This window comes from Neofelis nebulosa, chromosome X, assembly GCF_028018385.1.
Source record: "Neofelis nebulosa isolate mNeoNeb1 chromosome X, mNeoNeb1.pri, whole genome shotgun sequence".
NCBI lineage: Eukaryota > Metazoa > Chordata > Mammalia > Carnivora > Felidae > Neofelis > Neofelis nebulosa.
In genome coordinates, this window is record NC_080800.1 from 47,038,326 (window position 1) to 47,061,458 (window position 23,133).

The 23,133-nt window shown below is 39.6% G+C and overlaps 2 long non-coding RNA genes and 1 other non-coding gene across 3 annotated transcripts in view; all 3 read left to right on the forward strand.

Moving 5' to 3' along the window:
- The window catches only part of LOC131501824 (uncharacterized), a 181,528-nt gene that overhangs the window by 117,016 nt on the left and 41,379 nt on the right, over positions 1–23,133 (forward strand). The gene's annotated exons all lie outside the window — the stretch shown is intronic.
- LOC131501825 (uncharacterized) lies at positions 7,152–17,085 on the forward strand. The gene is made up of 3 exons (XR_009256901.1): positions 7,152–7,274; positions 12,110–12,244; positions 16,808–17,085. It is a non-coding gene; the product is annotated as an uncharacterized LOC131501825 (long non-coding RNA).
- On the forward strand, positions 8,076–8,160 carry TRNAH-AUG (transfer RNA histidin (anticodon AUG)). The gene has a single exon. It is a non-coding gene; the product is annotated as a tRNA-His (tRNA).

Here is a 23,133-nt window from a genome sequence, read left to right on the forward strand (position 1 = left end):
CACAGAATGAGAGCCCAATAGCCTTCCTACAGAGGTTGAAGGAGACCCTCATTAAATATATGGCTATCTCCCTTGACACCCCTGAGGCTGAGATTATTTTATTATGTTTTATTTATTTTATTTCTTTAAATATGAAATTTACTGTCAAATTGGTTTCCATACAACACCAGTGTTCATCCCAACAGGTGCCCTCCTCAATGCCCATCACCCACTTTCCCCTCCCTCCCACCCCCCATCAACCCTCAGTTTGCTCTCAGTTTTTAAGAGTCTCTTATGGTTTGCCTCCCTCCCTCTCTACCTTTTTTTTACCCTTCCCCTCCCCCATGGTCTTCTGTTAAGTTTCTCGGGATCCACATAAGAGTGAAAACATATGGTATCTGTCTTTCTCTGTATGACTTATTTCACTTAGCATAACACTCTCCAGTTCTATCCATGTTGCTACAAAAGGCCATATTTCATTCTTTCTCATTGCCAAGTGGTATTCCATTGTGTATATAAACCACAACTTCTTTATCCATTCATCAATCGATGGACATTTAGGCTCTTTCCATAATTTGGCTATTGTTGAAAGTGCTGCTATAAATACCGGAGTACAAGAGCCACTATGCGTCAGCACTCCTGTATCCCGTGGATAAATTCCTAGCAGTGCTATTACTGGGCCATAGGGTAGATCTATTTTAATTTTTTGAGGAACCTCCACACTATTTTCCAGAGTGGCTGCACCAGTTTGCATTCCCACCAAAAATGTAAGAGGGTTCCCATTTCTCCAAATCCTCTCCAGCATCTATAGTCTCCTGATTTGTTCATTTTAGCTACTCTGACTGGCATGCGGTGATATCTCACTGTATTTTTAAAAATATGTATCAAAACCAGATAAATCATGTTTTGATTTGTATTTCCCTGATGAGGAGTGACATTGAGCATCTCTTCGTGTGCCTGTTGGCCATCTGGATGTCTTCTTTTAGAGAAGTGTCTATTCATGTCTTCTGCCCATTTCTTCACTGGATTATTTGTTTTTCAGGTGTGGAGTTTGGTGAGTTCTTTATAGATTTTGGATACTAGCCCTTTGTCCGATATGTCATTTGCAAATATCTTTTCCCATTCCGTTGGTTGCCTTTTCGTTTTGTTGATTGTTTGCTTTGCAGTGCAGAAGCTTTTTATCTTGATGAGGTCCCAATAGTTCATTTTTGCTTTTAATTAATTCCCTTGCCTTTGGAGACGTGTCAAGTAAGAAATTGCTGCGGCTGAGGTCAGAGAGGTTTTGTCCTGCTTTCTCCTCTAGGGTTTTGATGCCTTCCTGTCTCATACTCAGGTCCTTCATCCACTTTGAGTTTATTTGTGTGAATGGTGTGAGAAAGTGGTCTAGTTTCATTCTTCTGCATGTTGCTGTCCAGTTCTCCCAGCACCATTTGTTAAAGAGACTGTCTTTTTTCCATTGGATGTTCATTCCTGCTTCGTCAAAGATTACTTGGCCATACTTTTGTGGGTCTAATTCTGGAGTCTCTATTCTATTCCGTTGGTCTATGTGTCTGCTTTTGTGCCAATACCATGCTGTCTTGATGATTACAGCTTTGTAGTAGAGGCTAAAGTCTGGGATTGTGATGCCTCCCGCTTTGGTCTTCTTCAAAATTACTTTGGCTATTCGGGGCCTTTTGTGGTTCCATATGAATTTTAGGATTGCTTGTTCTAGCTTCGAGAAGAATGCTGGTGTAATTTTGATTGGGATTGCATTGAATGTGTAGATAGCTTTGGGTAGTATTGACATTTTAACAATATTTATTCTTCCAATCCATGAGCACAGAATATTTTTCCGTTTGTTTGTATCTTCCTCAATTTCCTTCATAAGCTATGTATAGTTTTCAGGATACAGATCTTGTACATTTTGGTTAGATTTATTCCTAGGTATTTTACGCTTCTTGGTGCATTTGTGAATGGGATCAGTTTCTTTATTTGTCTTTCTGTTCCTTCATTGTTAGTGTATAAGAATGCAAGTGATTTGTGTCATGGATTTTGCATCCTGCGACTTTGCTGAATTCCTGTATCAGTTCTAGCAGACTTTTGGTGGAGTCTATCGGGTTTTCCATGTACAATATCATGTCATCTGCAAAAAGTGAAAGCTTCACTTCATTTTTGCCAATTTTGATGTCTTTGATTTCCTTTTGATGTCTGATTACTGATGCTAGAACTTCCAACACTATGTTACACAACAGCGGTGAGATTGGACATCCCTGTCGTGTTCCTGATCTCAGGGGGAAAGCTCTCAGTTTTTCCCCATTGAGGATGATGTTAGCTGTGGGCTTTTCATAAATGGCTTTTATGATGTTTAAGTATGTTCCTTCTATCCCGACTTTCTCGAGGGTTTTTATGAAGAAAGGATGCTGAATTTTGCAATTGCTTTTTCTGCATTGATCAATAGGATCACATGGTTCTTTTCTTTTCTTTTATTAATGTGATGTATCACATTGATTGATTTGAGAATGTGGAACCAGCTTGCAGCCCAGGAATGAATCCCACTTGATCATGGTGAATAATTCTTTTTATATGTTGTTGAATTCGACTTGCTAGTACCTTATTGAGAATTTTTGCATCCATATTCACCAGGGATATTGGCCTGTAGTTCTCTTTTTTTTGCTGGGTCTCTGTCTGCTTTAGGAATCAAAGTAATGCTGGCTTCATAGAATGAGTCTGGAAGTTTTTCTTCCCTTTCTATTTTTTGGAACAGCTTAAGAAGGATAGGTATTATCTCTGCTTTAAATGTCTGGAAGAATTCCCCTGGGAAGCCATGTGGTCCTGGACTCTTATTTGTTGGGAGATTTTTGATAACTGATTCAATTTCTTCACTGGTTATGGGTCTGTTCAAATTTTCTATGTGTTCCTGTTTGAGTTTTGGAAGTGTGTGAGTGCTTAGGAATTTGTCCATTTCTTCCAGGTTGTCCAGTTTGCTGGCATATAACTTTTCATTGTATTCCCTGATAACTGCTTGTATTTCTGAGGGATTGATGGTAATAATTCCACTTTCATTCATGATTTTATCTATTTGGGTCATCTCCTTTTTCTTTTTGAGTAGCCTGGCTAGAGGTTTATCAATTTTGTTTATTTTTTCAAAAAACCAACTCTTGGTTTCATTGATCTGCTCTACAGTTTTTTTTAGATTCCCTATTGTTTATTTCTGCTCTGATCTTTATTATTTCTCTTCTTCTGCTGGGTTGGGGTGTCTTTGCTGTTCTGCTTCTATTTCCTTTAGGTGTGCTGTTAGATTTTGTATTTGGGATTTTTCTTGTTTCTTGAGATAGGCCTGGATTGCAATGTATTTTCTTCTCAGGACTGCCTTTGCTGCATCCCAAAGGGCATGGATTGTTGTCTTTTCATTTTCATTTGTTTCCATATATTTTTAATTTCTTCTCTAATTGCCTGGTTGACCCACTCCTTCTTTAGTAGGGTGCTCTTTAATCTCCATGCTTTTGGAGGTTTTCCAGACTTTTTCCTGTGGTTGATTTCAAGTTTTATAGCATTGTGGTCTGAAAGTGTGCATGGTATGATCTCAATTCTTGTATACTTATGAAGGGCCTTTTTGTGACCCAGTATGTGATCTATCTTGGAGAATGTCCCATGTGCGCTGGAGAAGAAAGTATGTTCTCTTGCTTTGGGATGCAGAGTTCTAAACATATCTGCCAAGTCCATCTGATCCAATGTATCATTCAGGGCCCTTGTTTCTTTGTTGATCCTGCATCTAGATGATCTATCCATTGTTGTTAGTGGGGTATTAAAGTCCCCTGAGATTACTACATTCTTATCAATAAGGTTGCTTACATTTGTGATGAATTGTTTTATATATTTGAGGGCTCCCGTATTCGGCGCATAGACATTTTTAATTGTTAGCTCTTCCTGATGGATAGACCCTGTAATTATTATATAATGCCCTTCTTTATCTCTTGTTACAGCCTTTAATTTAAAGTCTAGTTTGTCTGATATAAGTACAGCTACTCCAGCTTTCTTTTGACTTCCAGTAGCATGATAGATAGTTCTCCATCCCCTCACTTTCAATCTGAAGGTGTCCTCGGGTCTAAAATGTGCCTCTTGTAGACAGCAAATAGATGGGTCTTTTTTTTTTTTTTATCCATTCTGATACCCTATGTCTTTTGGTTGGAGCATTTAATCCATTTACATTCAGTGTTATTATTGACAGATATGGGTTTAGAGTCATTGTGATATCTGTAGGTTTCATGCTTGTAGTGATGTCTCTGGTACTTGGTGGTCCTTGCAACATTTCACTTACAGATTCCCCCTTAGGATCTCTTGTAGGGCTGGTTTAGTGGTGATGAATTCCTTCAGTTTTTGTTTGTTTGGGAAAACCTTTATCTCTCCTTCTATTCTGAACGACAGACTTGCCGGATAAAGGATTCTTGGCTGCATATTTTTTTCTGTTCAGCACATTGAAGATTTCCTGCCATTCCTTTCTGTCCTGCCAAGTTTCAGTAGATAGATCTGCTACTACCTTTATGTGTCTACCTTTGTATGTTAGGGCCCATTTATCCCTAGCTGCTTTCAGAATTCTCTCCTTATCCTTGTAGTTTGCCAGGTTCACTATGATATGTCGTGCAGAAGATAGATTCAGGTGACGTCTGAAGGGAGTTCTCTGTGCCTCTTGGAATTCAATGCCTGTTTCCTCCCCCAGATCAGGGAAGTTCTCAGCTATGATTTGTTCATGTACTCCTTCAGCCCCTTTCTCTCTCTCTTCCTTTTCTGGAATTCCTATGATACAGATATTGTTCCATTTGATTGCATCACTTAGTTCTCTAACTCTCTCCTCATACTCCTGGATTTTTTTATCTCTCTTTTTCTCAGCTTCCTCTTTTTCCATAATTTTATCTTCTAATTCACCTATTCTCTCCTCTTCCATAGCATTTCAATCCATGCTATGGCCACCTCCATTTTATTTTGCACCTCATTTATAGCATTTTTCAGCTCCTCATGACTATTTCTTAGCCCCTTGATCTCTGTAGCAATAGATTCTCTGCTGTCCTCTATGCTTTTTTCAAGCCCAGAGATTAATTTTATGATGATTATTCTAAATTCTTGTTCCATTATATTGCTTAAATCGGGTTTGATCACTTTGTTAGCTGTCGGTACTTCCTGGAGTTTCTTTTGAGGAGAATTCTTCCATTTCATCATTTTGCGTAGTCCCTGTGGTAGCTCCAAACTGCAGGGCACTTCCCCTGTGCTGTCGGAAGGAACTTGTGTTGGTGGTCGGGGCTGCAGTCGGACCCGATGTCTGCCCCCAGCCCACCGCTGGGGCCACAGTCAGACTGGTGTGTACCTTATGTTCCCCTCTCCCAGGGGCAGGACTCACTGTGGAGTGATGTGGCCCCTGTCTGGGCTGCTTGCACACTGCCAAGCCTGTGGTGCTGCTTCAATGGGACCTGGTGTATTAGCCAGGGTGGATCCAAGGTGCACAGGCGCGGGAGGTGTAGGCTTAGCTCACTTTGCCGTCGGTGGTCCCCTGCGGGAGGGGCCCTGCAGCACCAGGAGGGAGGCAGGCCCAGTGGAGGGATGGATCCACGGAAGCACAGCGTTGGGCATTTGCGTGGTGATAGCAAGTTCCGTGCCGGGAACTGGTTCCCTTTGGAATATCGCCTGGGGGATGGGAGAGGGAGATGGTGCTTCCCAGGGGGCTTTTTTCCCCTGCCAAGCTGAGCTCTGTCTCCCGGGGCTCAACAACTCTCCCTCCCAGTGTCCTCTTGGCCTACCTGTTCTCTGAGAGCAGAGCTGTTGACTTTTAACCTTCCAGATGTTAAGTCCCATTGGCTGTCAGAACTCACTCCATCCGGCTGCTCTGCTTTTGCAAGCCACACTTCAGGGGCTCTGCTTTGAAGGGCGGGCTGCCCCTCCACTGCCTCAGCTCCCTCCCGCCAGTCCGCATAGCACGTACCGTCTCTCTGCCCTTCCTACCCTCTTCCGTGGGCCTCTTGTCTACGCTTGGCTCCAGAGAGTCCATTCTGCTAGTCTTCTGGCGGTTTTCTGGGTTATTTAGGCAGATGTGGGTGGAATCTAAGCGGGTCAGCAGGATGAGGTGAGCCCTGTGTCCACCTATGCCGCCATCTTCTCCAGACTTCTTCCCAAATCTCTTCTTAAATCATTCTTGCCACAAGCTTCTGTCATCTGGTCCCTCAACTTCTAGGGGAAGTTTAGGTACATTCATATTGTCGCCCACTCAATCTTCAGAACCCTTTTCATGTTGCAAAACTGAAACTCTTTATCAATTAACTCTTTGTTCATCTTTCTCCCAGCCCCTGAAACAACCACTCTACTCTGTCTCTATGAAATTTAGAGAATTATAGCATTTTTACTACCCAATCTGAACCTTATTTGTAAAAATTTCATAGTTTTATTTTCTTTTTCCTATATTTAATTAGTTGCGTACTTGTGTGTGTGTGTGTGTTTTTTTAACTAAATGGTGTTTTTTAGTTAAAGAAAATTATTCAGTCACAGTTCAGGTGCACTACAGAGAAAATAATAACTCTAAAGTAAAAATTCAAACACTCATTGACTGTGTTTGGGAATTTATTTGCTTGATTGAGTCAATATTCAGTGATACCTAGCAGGAGTTTAGCAGTGTCCTGGAGGAATGGTTTCCAAAGTTCAGGGTCCTTGCCCTGGAGGTTCTTATAGTTTCATGGGGGAGCCAGACCAATCTGTTCAATCTAGGAAGATTTATTAAGTGCCTACAATGTGCCAAAAAATGTTCCAGATGTTTGGGTTACAGCAGTACACAAAATAGACAAATATCCCCGTGTCCCCCAAATCTTATTCCCTCAGAAGCACTAAAGGGTGAACATATTAATAATTTATGGGTCATCTGATCCAGACACATGTCCAGTCTCTGTCAGTAGTATTTGGGGCTGGAATATACCATAATTCCTTGTTATGTACTATGATATTTTTATTCCACCCTCCCCCAAAAGTAAAGTAAAGTAAAGTAAAGTAAAGTAAAGTAAAGTAAGGTAAAGTAAAGAAGTAAAGTAAAGTAAAAGTAGAGGCATTAGGATTGAAGGGAGGTAATAGGATGTGGTCCCAAAAATGGCATCCCTAGTGTGCCATAGCAACACAGCCTTGTAATTGTGAGGTAGATCCATGATGTCACTGTGTCCTAGAGGATTCATAAGGGTGGAAGACCAGGGTGACTATCACCCTTCATCCCCAGCTCAGCTAACTACCATCCTCACTACCAAGCTATCTTGAAGTTCTCTTCATTCATTTAAATTCTATTTTGAGTGGTAAGTAAAGTTTTACTATTTCCTTCTATGACACACTACGAATTTCATTTTGGATTTTCTCAGTATTTCATTTTAAGATATTTCCCAAGTGATTCTCTTGCTTTTGTGGGCATATAATATTGATACACAAAAATCATGTCTTTTCAATCAACCAGTGACTCTGTTTATTTCACATCGATTTTATTTTATTTTATATTTTATTTTTATTTTTTTTTCAACGTTTTTTATTTATTTTTGGGACAGAGAGAGACAGAGCATGAACGGGGGAGGGGCAGAGAGAGAGGGAGACACAGAATCGGAAACAGGCTCCAGGCTCCGAGCCATCGGCCCGGAGCCTGATGCGGGCCTCGAACTCACGGACCGCGAGATCGTGACCTGGCTGAAGTCGGACGCCTAACCGACTGCGCCACCCAGGCGCCCCTACATCGATTTTAATATGAGATTTGTACTATCTCAGATTTTCCCCATATTGTTCTCCTTTTCTACATGTCCACTGTTCAATATTTGCTTTTTTTTAATTTTTTTTTAACGTTTATTTATTTTTGAGACAGGGAGAGACAGAGCATGAACGGGGGAGGGTCAGAGAGAGAGGGAGACACAGAATCCGAAACAGGTTCCAGGCTCTGAGCTGTCAGCACAGAGCCCGACGCGGGGCTCAAACCCACGGACTGCGAGATCATGACCTGAGCCGAAGTCGGACGCTTAACTGACTGAGCCACCCAGGCGCCCCAATATTTGCTTTTAACGTTATTGAATTTTAAAAGAAAATAAGTCAATTTAACAATAAAACAATTTAGGGGTGCCTGGGTGGCTCAGTTGGTTAGGCATCTGACTATGGCTCAGGTCATGATCTCGTGGTTTGTGAGTTCGAGCCTCACCTCGGGCTCTGTGCTGACAGCTCGGAGCCTGGAGTCTGACTAAGATTCTGTCTCCCTCTCTCTCTGCCCCTCCCCCACTCGCACACTGTGTCTCTCTTTCTCTCTTGATAATAAATAAACATTTAAAACTTAAAAAAAATACAACAATTTAACAAAACATGCTGGACCAAAAAAAAATGTATATAAAGTACATTTTAATGCTGTAAAGTATATATACATATATCCATACCGACACATAGAAACAAAATGGTTGGATAGAGAGATGTAAAAATGTTAGTGTTTGCCTGTGATCTATTTTCTTTTCTGTGTGTTTGGAGTTATATGACTCTCTGAATATTGTACCTTTATTATTTTATAGGATACAATGTATACTATTTGGTAGAAAATTAAAGATTCATGTGCTGTGTCTTAGGTTGCATATATCAATTATGTGAAAATTCTATTTCTAATTACCTTCATATGAGCCAAAATTAGACTATTTTTTATTCAGTGTTTTTGAGCTTCCATCATATTCTATCCAGTGAAGCTCTGTGAATTCTCAAGCAGCTTTAACCTCTGTTTGTTGAATAAAAAACTAGCTAAGTATTCATATCTGCCTGTGAACCCAATCCTATCATTTGAAGTTTATCTATAATACAGTTTTCCTAAAAAAGTGAATATTGGAAATCTGTGAGAGAAAGCTCACAGGTTGATCTGGTAAATCAGTGCATTGCCTCTTATTGACTCTATTAACCTTAGTCTATGTTCCTTTGCTAAGTCTGTTCCTCGTCAGTTAAATAAGCCTAATAAATCTTATTATAGTTTTATGTGTTCAACACTTGGTGATTGTCAATAATAATCATTCTCAGTACTCCTAATTGATCTTTAACAGAACGAACACATCAGGTTGCAGTGAAAACATTTCTCTTTCTCATGGCAACATATCTGTTGTTGATATTTACAGTTGAACATGGTATGACTAGGAATTTTAAGCACTTCAAATGTAAATGTGAGGTTTGATGTGATGTCATAGAGGAAACTACCAAACAATCCAGCTCCTGCTTTCTGCCTCAGTGTCCCTCTCCATGCTGGGTGTGGGTGGCTGACTAATAAGGACAGCCTGTACTCTGGGGAAGTGAGAGGCACCCACTTAGTCCAAAACAACTGTCAGGACTGTACTCTGGGTAGAACTAGGTGGATGGTGGTGACCACATCCAAGCAATTTCCTCCCTCTGTGTTTAGCAATTTGCACTGTTCTCTGACTACCTCCTGTCCAGTATCACTCAACCAGGAAAGCAGCGTTAATAAAGCCTACCATTTGCTGAACACCTACTTAGCATCGGGCACTTAATTCATTTCAGCCACAAATATTGATTAAGAATAATCTATGTGCCAGGCAGTGTTGTTGGAGCAGGGGATGCACCAGTGAACTAAGCAATCTAAAATGCCTGCCCTTGTTGAGTTTATATTCTAGTGGGAGAGACAATGATAAACAATATAAATAAATCAACAAATGATGAAATGCAGTCAAAGGTAATGTGCTGTTAGAAAAGTAGTGAAAGAAAGGAGGAGTGGGAGTGCTGATTGGTGGGTATGCAGTTTTAAATGGTGTGTTCATGGCCAGTCTTGTTGAGAAGGTGACATTAAGCAGATACTTGAAGACGGTGAGGGATCAGAGAACAAGGGTATGTAGAGGAACAATGCTGCAGGCATTGAGAAGAACCCTACACACTCCTGAAGAGGGAGTGTGTATTCTATGAATTCCAAGAACACTGAGCTGGGCACTGCTGTTACAACTCCGAAATCACACTCTAGTGGGCTTGGGGCTTGGGAGAGATACATGATTGTATGAGCAGTTACAGCAAATTTGTAAGTACTTACCTAAGTTAGAGAGAATAAAGGGGACTTTGTCAGCATCTGCCTTTTAGAGAAGTCAGATGTGCTTGCCTGAAGAAGTGCCCTGAACCTCAGAACTGAAGGGATAGAAGTTAATCAGGATGAGGGAAGGAGTTATCCAGACAGAGGCATTAGCGTGACTGCCATTAGGAAGTACATCTCATAACTCTGCCTGTAGGGAAGGTAATTGTCTTAGGCCACCAGCTATTGCATTCTGAAATCCATCTCCACATTTTTATTAGACCACATTTCCCACAGGCTGCTCTCAGTCCATGACTGAGTGTGGCAGTGATAATAAGATAAGACTATTCCTGGGAGGCTGATTTTGTTTCTGTTCCATATGCACTTTATTCCCTTTCTGCCTTTTTCTGCCTTTTTGGTAATATTTTCTGGTTCCATTTTATCTTTTGTTGGCTTATTAGCAATAACTTTGGTTGTTATTTGAGGGTTTGATCTTGAGCTTAAAATGTACTTTTATTTTATCACAGTATACTTTTAAATAAAGCTATGTTTATTTAACTTAATGAGAACATTACATTAATATTTCATTTCCCTCCTCCCAACCTTTGTGGGTTTTTCTCCATACATTTTACTTTTACATGTGTTTAAAACAATTTTAATGTTTATTTATTTTTGAGAGAGATAGAGACAGAACACGAGCAGGGGAGGGGCAGAGAGAGAGAGAGGGAGACACAGAATCCGAAGCAGGCTCCAGGCTCTGAGCTGTCAGCACAGAACCCGACACGGGTCTCAAACCCATGAACCATGAGATCATGACCTGAGCCAAAGTCAGATGCTTAACCGACTCAGCCACCCAGGTGCCCCTACTTTTACATATGTTTAAATCCCTACATTACATTGTTATTTTTTTCATGAAGAGTCAAATATCTTTCAAAGAGTTTAAATAGTAAGAAAAACATCTTATACCTCTACCCATGCAGTTACTATTTCAGGTACTTTCCATTGCTTTGCAGAAATCTATGTTCCCATTTGGTGCTGTTTTCCTTCTGCCTGAATGACTTGCTTGAACATTTCTTATAAGGGGAGGTCTGCTGTTGATTAATCCTCTTAGATTCTGTGTATGTGAAAAAGATGTTATTTAGGACATTATTTTGTCATTATTTTTGAAAAAATATTTTCACTGCTTATAGAATTCTAGGCTCAGAGGTTTTCTTTTTGCTTTAGCAAATGTTGCTTACGTTGTCATTACTTGGGTTGTTTCTCAGGAAAAATCCCTCTGGGTAATTAACATTTTTTACCTTTCTGGTTGCTTTAAGATTTTCTCTTTATCACTGGTTTTGAGCAATTTGATTATCATGTGCCTTAGTATAGTTTCCTTCATGTTACTTGTGCTTTATTGAGTTTCTTCCATTTGTGGGATTATAGTTTTCATCAATATGGAAAAACTGGGGGCATTATTTCTTCAAATGTTTTATCTGTCCCCACCTCTTGATCCACTCCTCCAGGGACCCCAATTGCACATATATGAGAGCTGCTGGAAGTTCTCCCACAGCTCACTGATGCTCTGTGAATTTATAAAAACATTTCTTTTTCCTCTTCATTTAATTTTGGATAACTTATATTGCTATCTTTAAAGTTCAGTACTTTTTCTGCAATTCATCTATAGTCCATTTGTGGGTTTTTTTTTTTTTTGGTATTTTACATATCTTGACTTTTTTCAATTTAATTTTTAAAATTTTCATTCCAGTAAAGTGAGAATACAGTATTATATTAGTTTCAGGTGTACAATATAGTGATTCAACTATTCTATATATTATTCAGTGCTCTTAACTTTTTAAACATATGGAATATTGTTATAATAACTGTTTTACTGTTCTTATCTGCTATTTTTAACTTCTGTGTCAGTCTGGGCTATTCTCAATTGACTCATTTATCATCCCATTATGAGTTGAATTTTCCTGCTTATTTGCATGCCTGCTAAGTTTTGATTGAATGTATGATAATGGATGCTACCTTATCGAATGATGGATATTACTGTGATGCTAAAATTATTCTTGTGCTTTTTCTACTATGCAATTAAATTACTTGGAAACACTTTGATTCTTTGGGTCTTCCATTTAGGATTTAGTATAACTGGAGCTGTAGATGGAGCAGTAGATGGCTAATTATTCTCCATGACCAAGAAATGATCCTTCTGAGTACTCTACCTAACATCCCATAAATCCTGAGGTTTTCCAGCCTGGCTGTTGGGAACAGGTACTTTTCTAATTTCTGTGCAAGTACTAAATATTGTCTTCTCTAATCCTAGCACATGATTCTTTCTCTGTCCTCAGAAATTACCTCACACCCAAGTGTTGACGGGAACCCTCTTATGATCCTATAGATTTTACATTTAAATCTTGGCATATATTCCTAACCTACCCTCCAGTCACACCAGCAGTGTATGAAAATAATGTTTATGCCTCAACTTCTTCAATAGTTTTTGTGTATTCACTTATTTATTTGTTCATTCATTCATCTATTTACTTATGTTTTAATACTGTTCGGTGGAACTAGAGCAGCACCAGGTCTGGGGATACTTACTCCCCACTACTGACAAAAGACTCCTCTGAGTACTAATCCAGTTACCCACGTATCCCTAGGTTTTCCAGTCTTACTGATTTAACAGGCACAATTACCACCTACTCCAAGCACTAGGCACTGTTCCTTCTAATCCTTTCAGATGGTACTTTCCCTGGCATCACATACATGTGCTTAATACATGAGGGAGACCCTTTGACCCCTAAGGTTTTCTCTCATTGCAGCTTTCTCCTCTCTGGTATCTTTTGAACACTAGTTGCCTTGATCTCTCAGAAACTCAGTTCTCTCTTCTCAACTCAGAAAGTCCACTGGCTCCATCTGGGTCCCCCACCCACCCACGTGCGGTAGCCTGAAAACCTTCTCTGAGCAGTCATTGTTCACATCTCTTTTGTTTCTTCTCTCTCAAGGATCACTGTCCTTCACATTACCTGATATACAAGGATTTGCCGGCAAATGTTTTATATATTTGGTCTGTTTTTCCATTGTTACAAGTGGGAGTTCAAAGTTAAATATACCATTTTGGCTAGCAATACAAGTAGATAGCCAATTGTGACACAAGGACTCCCCCCCACCCCAGTGACTTTGCAAACTCTACTTAGAACTGATGTGTTGGGACACCTGGGTTGGTTAAGCGTCTGACTTTGGCTCCAGTCATGATCTTACAGTTTGTGAGTTCCAGCCCCGTGTTGGGCTCTGTGCTGACAGCTCAGAGCCTGGAGCCTGCTTCAGATTCTCTCTCTGCCACTCCCCCACTTGTGAGCTCTCTCTCGCGCGCTCTCTCTCCCTTTTTCTCTCTTTCTCTCAAAAATAAATAAATAAACATTAAAAAAAAAGAACTGCTATGTAGTCAAAGATGCTTTTACCCAACCTTTATTCCTTCTCTGTTCTTCACTAGAGTTCAGACCAGAATAAGGTTCTAAAGGCTCTCTCCTAGCTTCCCCTGAATTCATGCTTTCTCTCACAGATGTTTCCCCTAATAAATTTTTTGCACATTGAATTCTGTTTTAACATCAGCTCCTCCCAGGTTCTGAACTAATGCAAAAGTAAGATACTCTGATCCACAAGAGGGATATGTTCTTTGCGATGATAATATTTTCTCTACAGAGGCTATGTCTTATTTACTGAGTGTGGCCTGAAACCTTAAGTTTTAAATGCATATTACCCTGTCCATGGAACTAGTCTATTTTATTCAATCAAACCTTTATGGATGTATATTTAAGTTCTTTCCAGTTCTACACCTTTTCAAATATAGCTAGGGTAAATATCTTTGTTCAGAAAGCTTTGTACATCAATCTGATCATTTGATTAGAAGACATTTTTAAAAAGAAAATGTATGGACCTTATGGAGTTTACATGTAAATCTTGATGCATATCCCTAGCCTGCCTCTCAGTCTCACTAAGAGTGTATGAAGGTAAGTGTTATCTCTCATTCTTTCCAACGTTATATATTTACTTACTTCTGCTTAGTAGTATTTATCAAAGGATGAGATTAAAAAGGAAGTAAAGCAGGTCTCAGAGTTTATACAATAATCTTGTTCTATGGATAATTATGTCTCCCTTGTAACTGAAGGTTTCCTGCACTTCAGACTTCAGGGAGTGAGTATGTCTTGAATCAAACGTGACTTTGTCGTGGTTCCCACAACCACTCAGTAAAACACTTGGATTTATTGTGCCTGTCCCCCTAGGAAACACCTCACAGCACAGATGTGTCTCCACTGACTCTGGCTTTGAGGAAAAGCATATCTGAAGCAGAATTCCAGCCCCATCACTTACTAACTGTGTCTGTGACCTTAAGCAAGCTGCTGTACCTCTGGGTGCCTCAGTTTCTGGTACATAATTGAGGGTCAGGAGGTGTGAGAGGCATAGGCAAGTTTTGAGCCCTGGTCAAAGACTTAAACATAGCACCTGAGGTTCCATTCACCTGTGAAGATGAGGCTCTGAGACCCAATCCTTCTCCTCCTGCTCTCCCCAGAAGGAAACATATGAGGCTGCAAACAGCCTAGTTATGGTCTAAAAGATGCCATTAATGCCAGGCTTGGGAAAGTCACACATGAGTGAGGAGGGGGAAAATGCCAGGACTCCTGACAATCTCCTTTAGTTTCACAACACTCAGTGATTGCAGGAGTAAGATCATTCCAATTCATAAGGGCCGGTGCAAAAACATCTAGGGATTTTACAAACCAGTTGTTAGATTGTCAGCAGCTTGAATCAGTAAAGGCAGGAGTGTTTACATGACAGAAGTTAGCCAACATATGTTACAGTCTGGTGCATTCTCCCCTCCCGCTACCAGAACCAGTTTACCAGTGCACTACCAATGTGCAAAAGTCGATGGGGTTGGTGCCACTTGTATGCTTTTCTCTTAGTTTACCTATCTAACACACTCACTTTATTTCATCCTTGGGTGAGTTGTTTAAGTAGAGGTAAAATAATATATTGTAAAAGTAAGGATCTAACACCCATAGTTTATTCTGTAGCCTATTGTACCATCATTCAGGTCCCCACCTTTAAATGAACATTGTAGAAACTGACACACCTTGGGTGGGTTTAAGGAATCTGTTGGGGAATCCAAAGGTCATGGATGAAGTTTGTCAAAGTCACTGGGAGGGTTCCCAGCAGTCAACAGAGGACTTAACTTTGTCTCCCTGGTGACAAACAGCCACCAGAAATGAGCCACTAGAGAGAACTAAAATAACTTAGTTAAGATTCACTCTTGACATAGCAGAAAACATAATTAAATTAGTTTAACTTGTGATATGATAAGAAATTATGTCAGAGAAACAAAAGTCCACTGCAGAGTAGTTATATACATGATTAACTTCATAAGTCAATGATGCCATAAAGTAACAAACTCCATATTTCTGAGCTTCTATTCTCACTGGATGGGCTTCTCCTAAGTCCAGATCCCCTTGTGGTACAGAAATTGTTGTCACAGGTCCAGGCACCATATCCAGACACATCAGCATTCGATGGAAAACAAAGGTCTGACCCTTACCGTGTGTATGGTATTCTGAGTCAGGAAGCCTTTCCCCCCAAAGCAGAGCTCTCAGACTGCAGTTCCAATCATCTCATTTTGAACTTGAATAAAATGTTGATATATTTGTAGTTTTACAAGGAATGTCTATCATATTTCATCTATTAAAAATTAAATTTATTAGCTACACTCTTCTATTTAACATTTAATCTTTGTTGGATGAACAGGATTTGATGTATGGTTTTACATTTGATTATTTCTCCCTCCTAACATCTGATATTTAACTATGACACTAGATATATAAAACATCATCCCAGATTATGTTAGGATCTAGGATTGAAGAGAGGGAAAGACAGCATGATCTCTGACCTCAAGGAGCCAACTAGTCTGTTGGGAGACATTCAATAAAACAAGCACTGACAAGAAACTGTGATAAGTGTTTTCTATTAGAGAGAAGATAATTGTATGGACTTGTCTGCACTTAGCAGGAAATGACCTAATTCCAGAGGGTCAGAGAAAGCCTCCTGAGAGTGAAGGTAACTAGCAATCAGCCAGATTAAGATGGAGGAAATCATTCCTGACAAAGGATGTATGAGGTTGTGCACAAGAGCAAGTATGAGGTTGTGGAAATTAGAGCACAGGCCACGTGATGAATAGAAAGAGGATGAAATTTGGCTGAAACATAGCATGTGGGATGCTGACTCAAGATACTGCATGAAACATAGTGAGCTTTACTGAATATTTATTGAGTTAATTACTTTTCTATAATATCACTGATTGGAAGAACATTCTCTAAATTCTTAGGTCAGTACTGATGGATTATTTGCATAGGCATCTGTCTTTAACAGTTCCTCAGACTTTTAAGGATGCCATATTATATTTGACATTTGTTTCCTTAGTCTTCTAGAACCAACAGTTTCTCTTAGGAGCCCTGGTTCCATTTATTAGAAAATGGTATAAAGTAAAAAGACTAAGACCTGGATGCTGGGTTTGCTCATTATGACTAATAATACAAAACTCTCCAAAACAGGATAATAATTGCCAAACTAGTGGATTTTTGTGTCCCATGTTTACAGGAGAAAAGTAGAGTCTGGATAAAGAATGTCACTGTAATATGTCTTTCACTCTATGTTTAATCATTAATATGCTTCATTATTATTGGTTTCATTCCCATTAGAAAATAAGGATATTTCTCTACATTAAAAAATAAAAACTAATTTTTTATGACCCTCCCTGTTCTTTCTTCTCCTTCCACCACTTTTTTTCAGCTTGACAACTTTTGGCTGCAGTCTTTTTTTCTTATTAATTTCAAGCAAACTGAGAACCTTGAGTTTCAATTTCCTGTCCAGCCCTGAGATTCAAAGGTAGCTTTGAGCTGAGACTATTTGTCCATGGATCCTCCACGTAAAGTTACCCCACCTTTTAATTCTGATTCATTGCTGATTCCACCAAAAGAAATGTCCCAGAAACTTACATCAACTTCCCAGTCATCTTTCTCCAAAGTGCAAAACCTGGATCGTATTAGCTTTAGCCCCAGTTTTAATAGCAACTACTTCACCCCTCTACCCGAGGAAACGATCCAACAGCAATACAGAGATGAGATGAGCCAACATGAGAGGCGGTGGGAGAAGTCAGCGTTCCCTCAGAGGAAAAAGACATTCATGGAGAACATGAGACAGAAAAGTTACTATCACATGGCACCTTATCGGGTTGAAAGGGAAGGAAAGATCTATTTCTCACATGATAGAGATCAGAATAAGTGTAAATGCCATTATTGCCTCATTCAAAGGGAAGCTATTTCGGGGAACTCTAAAGGGCAAAACGCATCCTCTTGGAAAATGCTAGTAGAAGGCTTTAGCCACTTGAACATCAACTCTGATACCACAGAGTCCCGCTGTCCATCAGAAAAGCTTCCACAGGAGTAGAAAAGAAAGAAGAGCCATCAATAGAGGGAGAAGAAAATCAAACAATTCCTCAGAGGCTCTGAAAACAATAATTGAAATAAACCGACACTCATCCTCATGTGATGAGATCAGAATTAATTCAGATGTGTGAATATTGATTTTTATCCAAGTCCTTGGGTGGAACTTTTTGGGAAGCAAACAATTAGGGATGGTCACTAGGAGAAGCAAGATCCAATGTCTGGCAAAAAATCATATTACAAAGAAACAATGCTTCAGTGATTTTAGGGTGATTCTGGGGCATGCTAGGAGCAAACTACTCTGAGGCTGGGAAGATGGTTAAACAATGGCTTTTAATCTGCCATTATTTCGTTTTCATGATGCAACTTGCTTTTTCCCTCCTGGGATCTTTTTTTCTCTTATATATTGTCATTAAGGTATAAAGGACCCATGTAGTGTGAATGTCTGGCTGGTTGCAAAGTGCTTTTGTTCTGTTTTATGGGTTGGCCACAAGAAAAAGCACTGTGTCTGATGAAATGCATGTCTGTTTTGGAATTCTGAAGTTAATGATAAGATGAGATCCACATCTAAAGTTTTGAATTAAAAGAATGTGTTGTAAAGGGAAGTGTGAATAGAGCTTGTGGGCTTCACACTGAATTGTTTTGGTAGAACATACTTACCAAGAAGCAAGTATAGGTAAATATTTTATGCTTCTTTAAAATTGAGTATTAATCTTCCCTATGAAAAAAAATTCTAATGTGTTGCCTCAATTGTCAGCACCAATTACCTGTGTATATAAATAAGCCTATTATTCAAAGTCAGATATTTTATTCAGTATTGCCTGGCTCATATTTTGTCAAAGGACACTACATATGTAGATTTAGAGTAGAGGTGTAGGAAAGAGGTTTTGAAACATTTGCATTACTCTTTGGGATACCATAGTCAGGATGGCGTGAGGAGCAACCATGCCATTGGATGGACCAACTTCTCCATCTGGGTAGCAATGGGAAGCAGAATATCCTGCCTGGAGTGTAAGCATCTGCATGTTGTTCAGTTACCACTGGCTTAGGCACTCCATGATACGTTCTTCACTCTCAGGTGCTCCTTCTATGTTTAATATGAACAATACTCCCATGCCTGCTGTAGGGAGTTAAAAGCAGAATCATGTTGTTTGTACTTCTCCCAAAATTATGACAGAGATTAGAGATGTGGTTTGGGTTTTCATGATATGAAATTAGCTACATTTCTCAACTTCGTTCCTGTAGAAATTTCTGACAGTACCCCACCACAGAACATAACATTCTGTTAATGGGAAAACTACCTTAGCTCTGGAGCTATCTCCTTTCCTACGCAGTCTTCAGCAATGTGACTCAGTAAAATCCATGATATTTTCACACATGGAAATTACTTCAAGACTTACCAATTAACAGGGACTGGATTACAGTTTTGTGATTGCACCAGAGAGTATGGGAGTTAAACTAATCCTATATGGTTTATACCACAATTCAAGGGGACAATGTAAAAAAACAAAAACAAAAGTTTATGCATTTAGAATTTCATAGCCTACTTTCCTTATGTAATTCAGATGAATATTTGAGAGAAACAAAATAGTTTGTTTGCTTCATTTGAACCTGGCAATACTCTAAGTGTTTATAGGTACATGTACATTTAGATATAGAACTAATCTGCAACTGACCCAAAACAAAGTAGGGTTTTGGGTATAGATATTGACATACTTCTGCTAAAATTGGTATGTGAATGCAATGAATAGCAAACACAAGCTTGAAGAACAAAGTTATTTATATTACATATGTATCAGTTATCAAGCCTTACTAGATAGAAGTCTGTACTAATTCAGATGATTCCGTATCAGCATAAGAACAGACAAATAGAGTAGTGGAAGAGAATAGAAAGTCCAGAAACACTTCCAGATTAAACACTATAGATATATATTCCCCTGTAATTCAGTGGGGCAACATTATTTCAATGTGGAAAAAATGAACTTTGATCACTACCTTACAGCATACAAAACATTAATTTAAAATTGTTTGGGGCGGGGCACCTGGGTGGCTCAGTCAGTTAAGCATCCAACTTCAGCTGGGGGTCACGATCTCGCGGTTCATGGGTTCAAGCCCCATATCAGGCTCTGTGCTGACAGTGCAGAGCCTGGAGCCTGCTTTGGATTCTGTATCTTCCTCTGTCTCTCAGCCCCTCCCTCTCTCTCTCTCTCTCTCTCTCGCTCTCTCTCTCTCTCTCTCTTAAAATAAATAAATAAATAAATAAATAAATAAATAAATAAACATTTAAAAAATTAAAAATAAATAAATTAAAATAAAATGGTTTGGGGCACCTGGCTGGCTTAGTCAGTATAGCATGTGACTATTAATCTCTGAGTCTTGACTTCAAGCCCCACATTGGATGTGGAGTTTACTTAAAAAAAAAATAAAATGATAAAATGGTTTATCAAACTAAACTTGAAAACCAAATCAGTAACATTTTTAGAAGAAAACAATATATCTTCGTGACTTTAAGCATACAAAGACTTTTTAAAGAGGATATAAAAAGCACTACCTATAAAATCAAAATTTGATTAATTGTCCTTAACAAAATTAAGAATTTTAAGAGGTTAGGAAGATGGCTTGTAGGAGGACCCTAAGTTCACCTTGTCCCATGGATATAACTAGATAATACATCAGTGTATACAACTAGATAATACATCTGTGTAAACAGCCCAGGTAATGACCCAAAGATTCGCAGAACAAACCCTACAAATAAAGATGAGGTCACATAAAAGAGGGTATAAAGGGCAGCGATGTGGGGGAGAGTTAAACACTATGGGTCTGACCACTGAAGGGAGGAAGTCTTGGGTGCAGAGAAGGGTAAGAGATAGACCTTCACATGGGGGAGCCCACAAAGGGAAGATGAATCCCCATAACATTTGGCTTTGAAAGTGAGAGGGGCCAAATTTTATGAGTTCTTACAACCAGTGGGACTTAAGCCTGTAATTTTAAAAATCAGCAGGCTAGGCTATGGGAGAGCCCAGAGGGTGTTAGGAAGCTGAGTCCTTGCCCTTAAAGAGACAGCATGACAAAGAGCATGTGGAGAGCCACTGTAGAAGCAGCAGTTCAAAAAATGGGACATACAAGAGGGAGAGTTATTTGTTTATCTCAGTGTTGGCCCTGGAGAGGCAGGACTCACAGGGAGACCCCTCCAGTAACAAAGTTGGCAGGCAGCATTTCCCTCCCCCTGCCTCAGCATAAACACATGGCCACCTGCAGAAACCATTGCAGAGCTGACACTAGCTACCTAACTTGGTTACATCAAGGCCCTCCTCCCAACCTTTCAGCAGACCCACCATTTCCAGTCATGCTTGCCTCAGTCCCAGCATTGCCGGTCCCCTCCCCCAGAAAAATGATGTAAACCTCAACAATACCATGTCTCCTGACCTGTACCTTTTGTGGGGCCTCAGTCCTGGCTGTAGTAGCTGGTCACTTCCTGGGGAAGACATGAACACCTTATTAAAGCTTCATCTGCTGCCCACATGCACTTTCAAAGTGTCCCTGGCTAGCCCCTGTCTCCACAGCAGCTGCTGCATGTCCCCTGTGGAAGAGACCAGCACACAGCCTGTGGGCACCATGTCCCCACCTGCATGCACTTTACTAAGTGACCATGGCTACTCTCTGAAGTGACTGCAAGTTCTCTGTGGAAGAGGACCAGTACCACCTTGTAAACAGTGCCTGCCCCACCCATTACTTTCAAGAGCAGGGGGCCTTCCTGACTTTCCTAATGCACAGAAACAGACACAGATAATTATTCAAAATGAGGAGACAGAAGAATATGTCCCAAATGAAAGAACAGGACAAAAATACATCAAGAGACCTAAGTGAAACAGATATAAGTACTATACCTGATAGAGAATTTAAAGTTATGATTATAACCATACTCGTTGAACTTGAGACAAGAGTGGAGGACCTCAGTGAGACTCTTAACAAATAGATAAAAAAGAACCAAGCACAGATGAAGAACAAAATAAATGAAATTAAAAATACAATTGAAAGAATAAATAGCATCCTAGAGGAAGCAGAGGAGCAAATTACCAACCTGAAAGACAGAATAATGGAAAGTAATCAAGCTGAGGAGGTAGAACAAAAATTTACAAAGTGAGGATAGATTTAGGAAACTCGGTGACTCCATGAAGCATAATAATATTTTCATTATAGAAATCTCAGAAAAATAAGAGAGAAAAGAGGGCAGAAAATTTATTTGAAGAAATAATAGCTGAAAACTTCCCTAATCTGGGGAAGGAAACAGATATCCAAATCCAGGAGACACAGAGATCCTCCAACAAAATCAGCCCAAGGAAGTCCACACCAAGACACATTAGTAATAAAAATGGCAAAAAGTAGTGATGAAAAAAATTTAAATCGCCAAGAGAAAAGAAGACAACTGTACACGAGGGAAACCTCATAAGGCTCTCAGTGGATTTTTCAGCAGAAATTTTGCAGGCCAGAAGACAGTGGCATGATATATTCAAAACGCTGAAAGGGAAAAACCTGCAGCCAAGAATACTCTATCCAGCAAGGCTATCATTCAGAAGAGAATGAGAGATAAAGAGTCTCTCAGGCAAACAAAAAATAAAGGAGTTTATGATCACTAAGAAAGTACTACAACAAAAATTAAAGGGGACTCTGACTGGAAAGGAAAGACCATAAGTAAGAGTATAGGAAGCAGGAAGCACAAAAGCGGCAAAAATACATACATCTGTAAAAATCAGTCAAAAGATTCACAAAATAAAAGGATGTGAAATATGACACCATATACCTAAAACATGAGGCGGAGAGAAGTAAACAACGGATTCAAGCATAAGTGACCATAAACTTAATATAGACTGCCATATACAGAAGATGTCATATATAAACCAAATGGTAACAACAAATCAAAAACTAGTAATAGATATACAAAGAATAAAGAGAAAGAAATCCAAGTATATCACTGGGGAAAGCCAGCAAACCATGAAAGAGAGCAAGAGAATAAAGCATCAGAGAAAAGCTACAAAAACAACCACAAACCAAGTAGCAAAATGGCAATAAATACATAACTATTAATGATTATTTTGTTTTTAAAATAAGCTTATTTATTTTGAGAGAGAGAGAGAGAGAGAGAGAGAGCGAGCAGGGGAGGGGCAAAGAGAGAGGGAGAGAGACAGAATTCCAAGCAGGTTCCACACTGTCAGCATGGAGGCTGATGCAGGGCTCAAACTCATGAACCACGAGATCATGACCTGAGCCTAAATCAAGAGTCAGACGCTTAACTGACTCAGCCTCTATTAATAATTACTTTGAATGTAAATGGAATAATTGCTCCAATCAAAAGACATAGGGTGACAGAGTAAATTTAAAAACTTAAGACCCATCTATATGTTGCCTACAAGAGACTCATTTCAGACTGAAAGCCATGTGCAGATGGAAAGTGAGGGGATGGAGAAACATTTGTCATGCAAATGGATGTGAAAAGAAAGCCGGGGTGGCAATACTTATATCAGAAAAAAGACTTTTTTTAATTTAACGTTTATTTTTGAGAGACAGAGAGAGTCAGAGCATGAGTGGGGGAGGGGCAGAGAGAGAGGGTGACAGAATCTGAAGCAGGCTCTAGGCTCTGAGTTGTCAACACAGAGCCTGACACAGGGCCCGAAC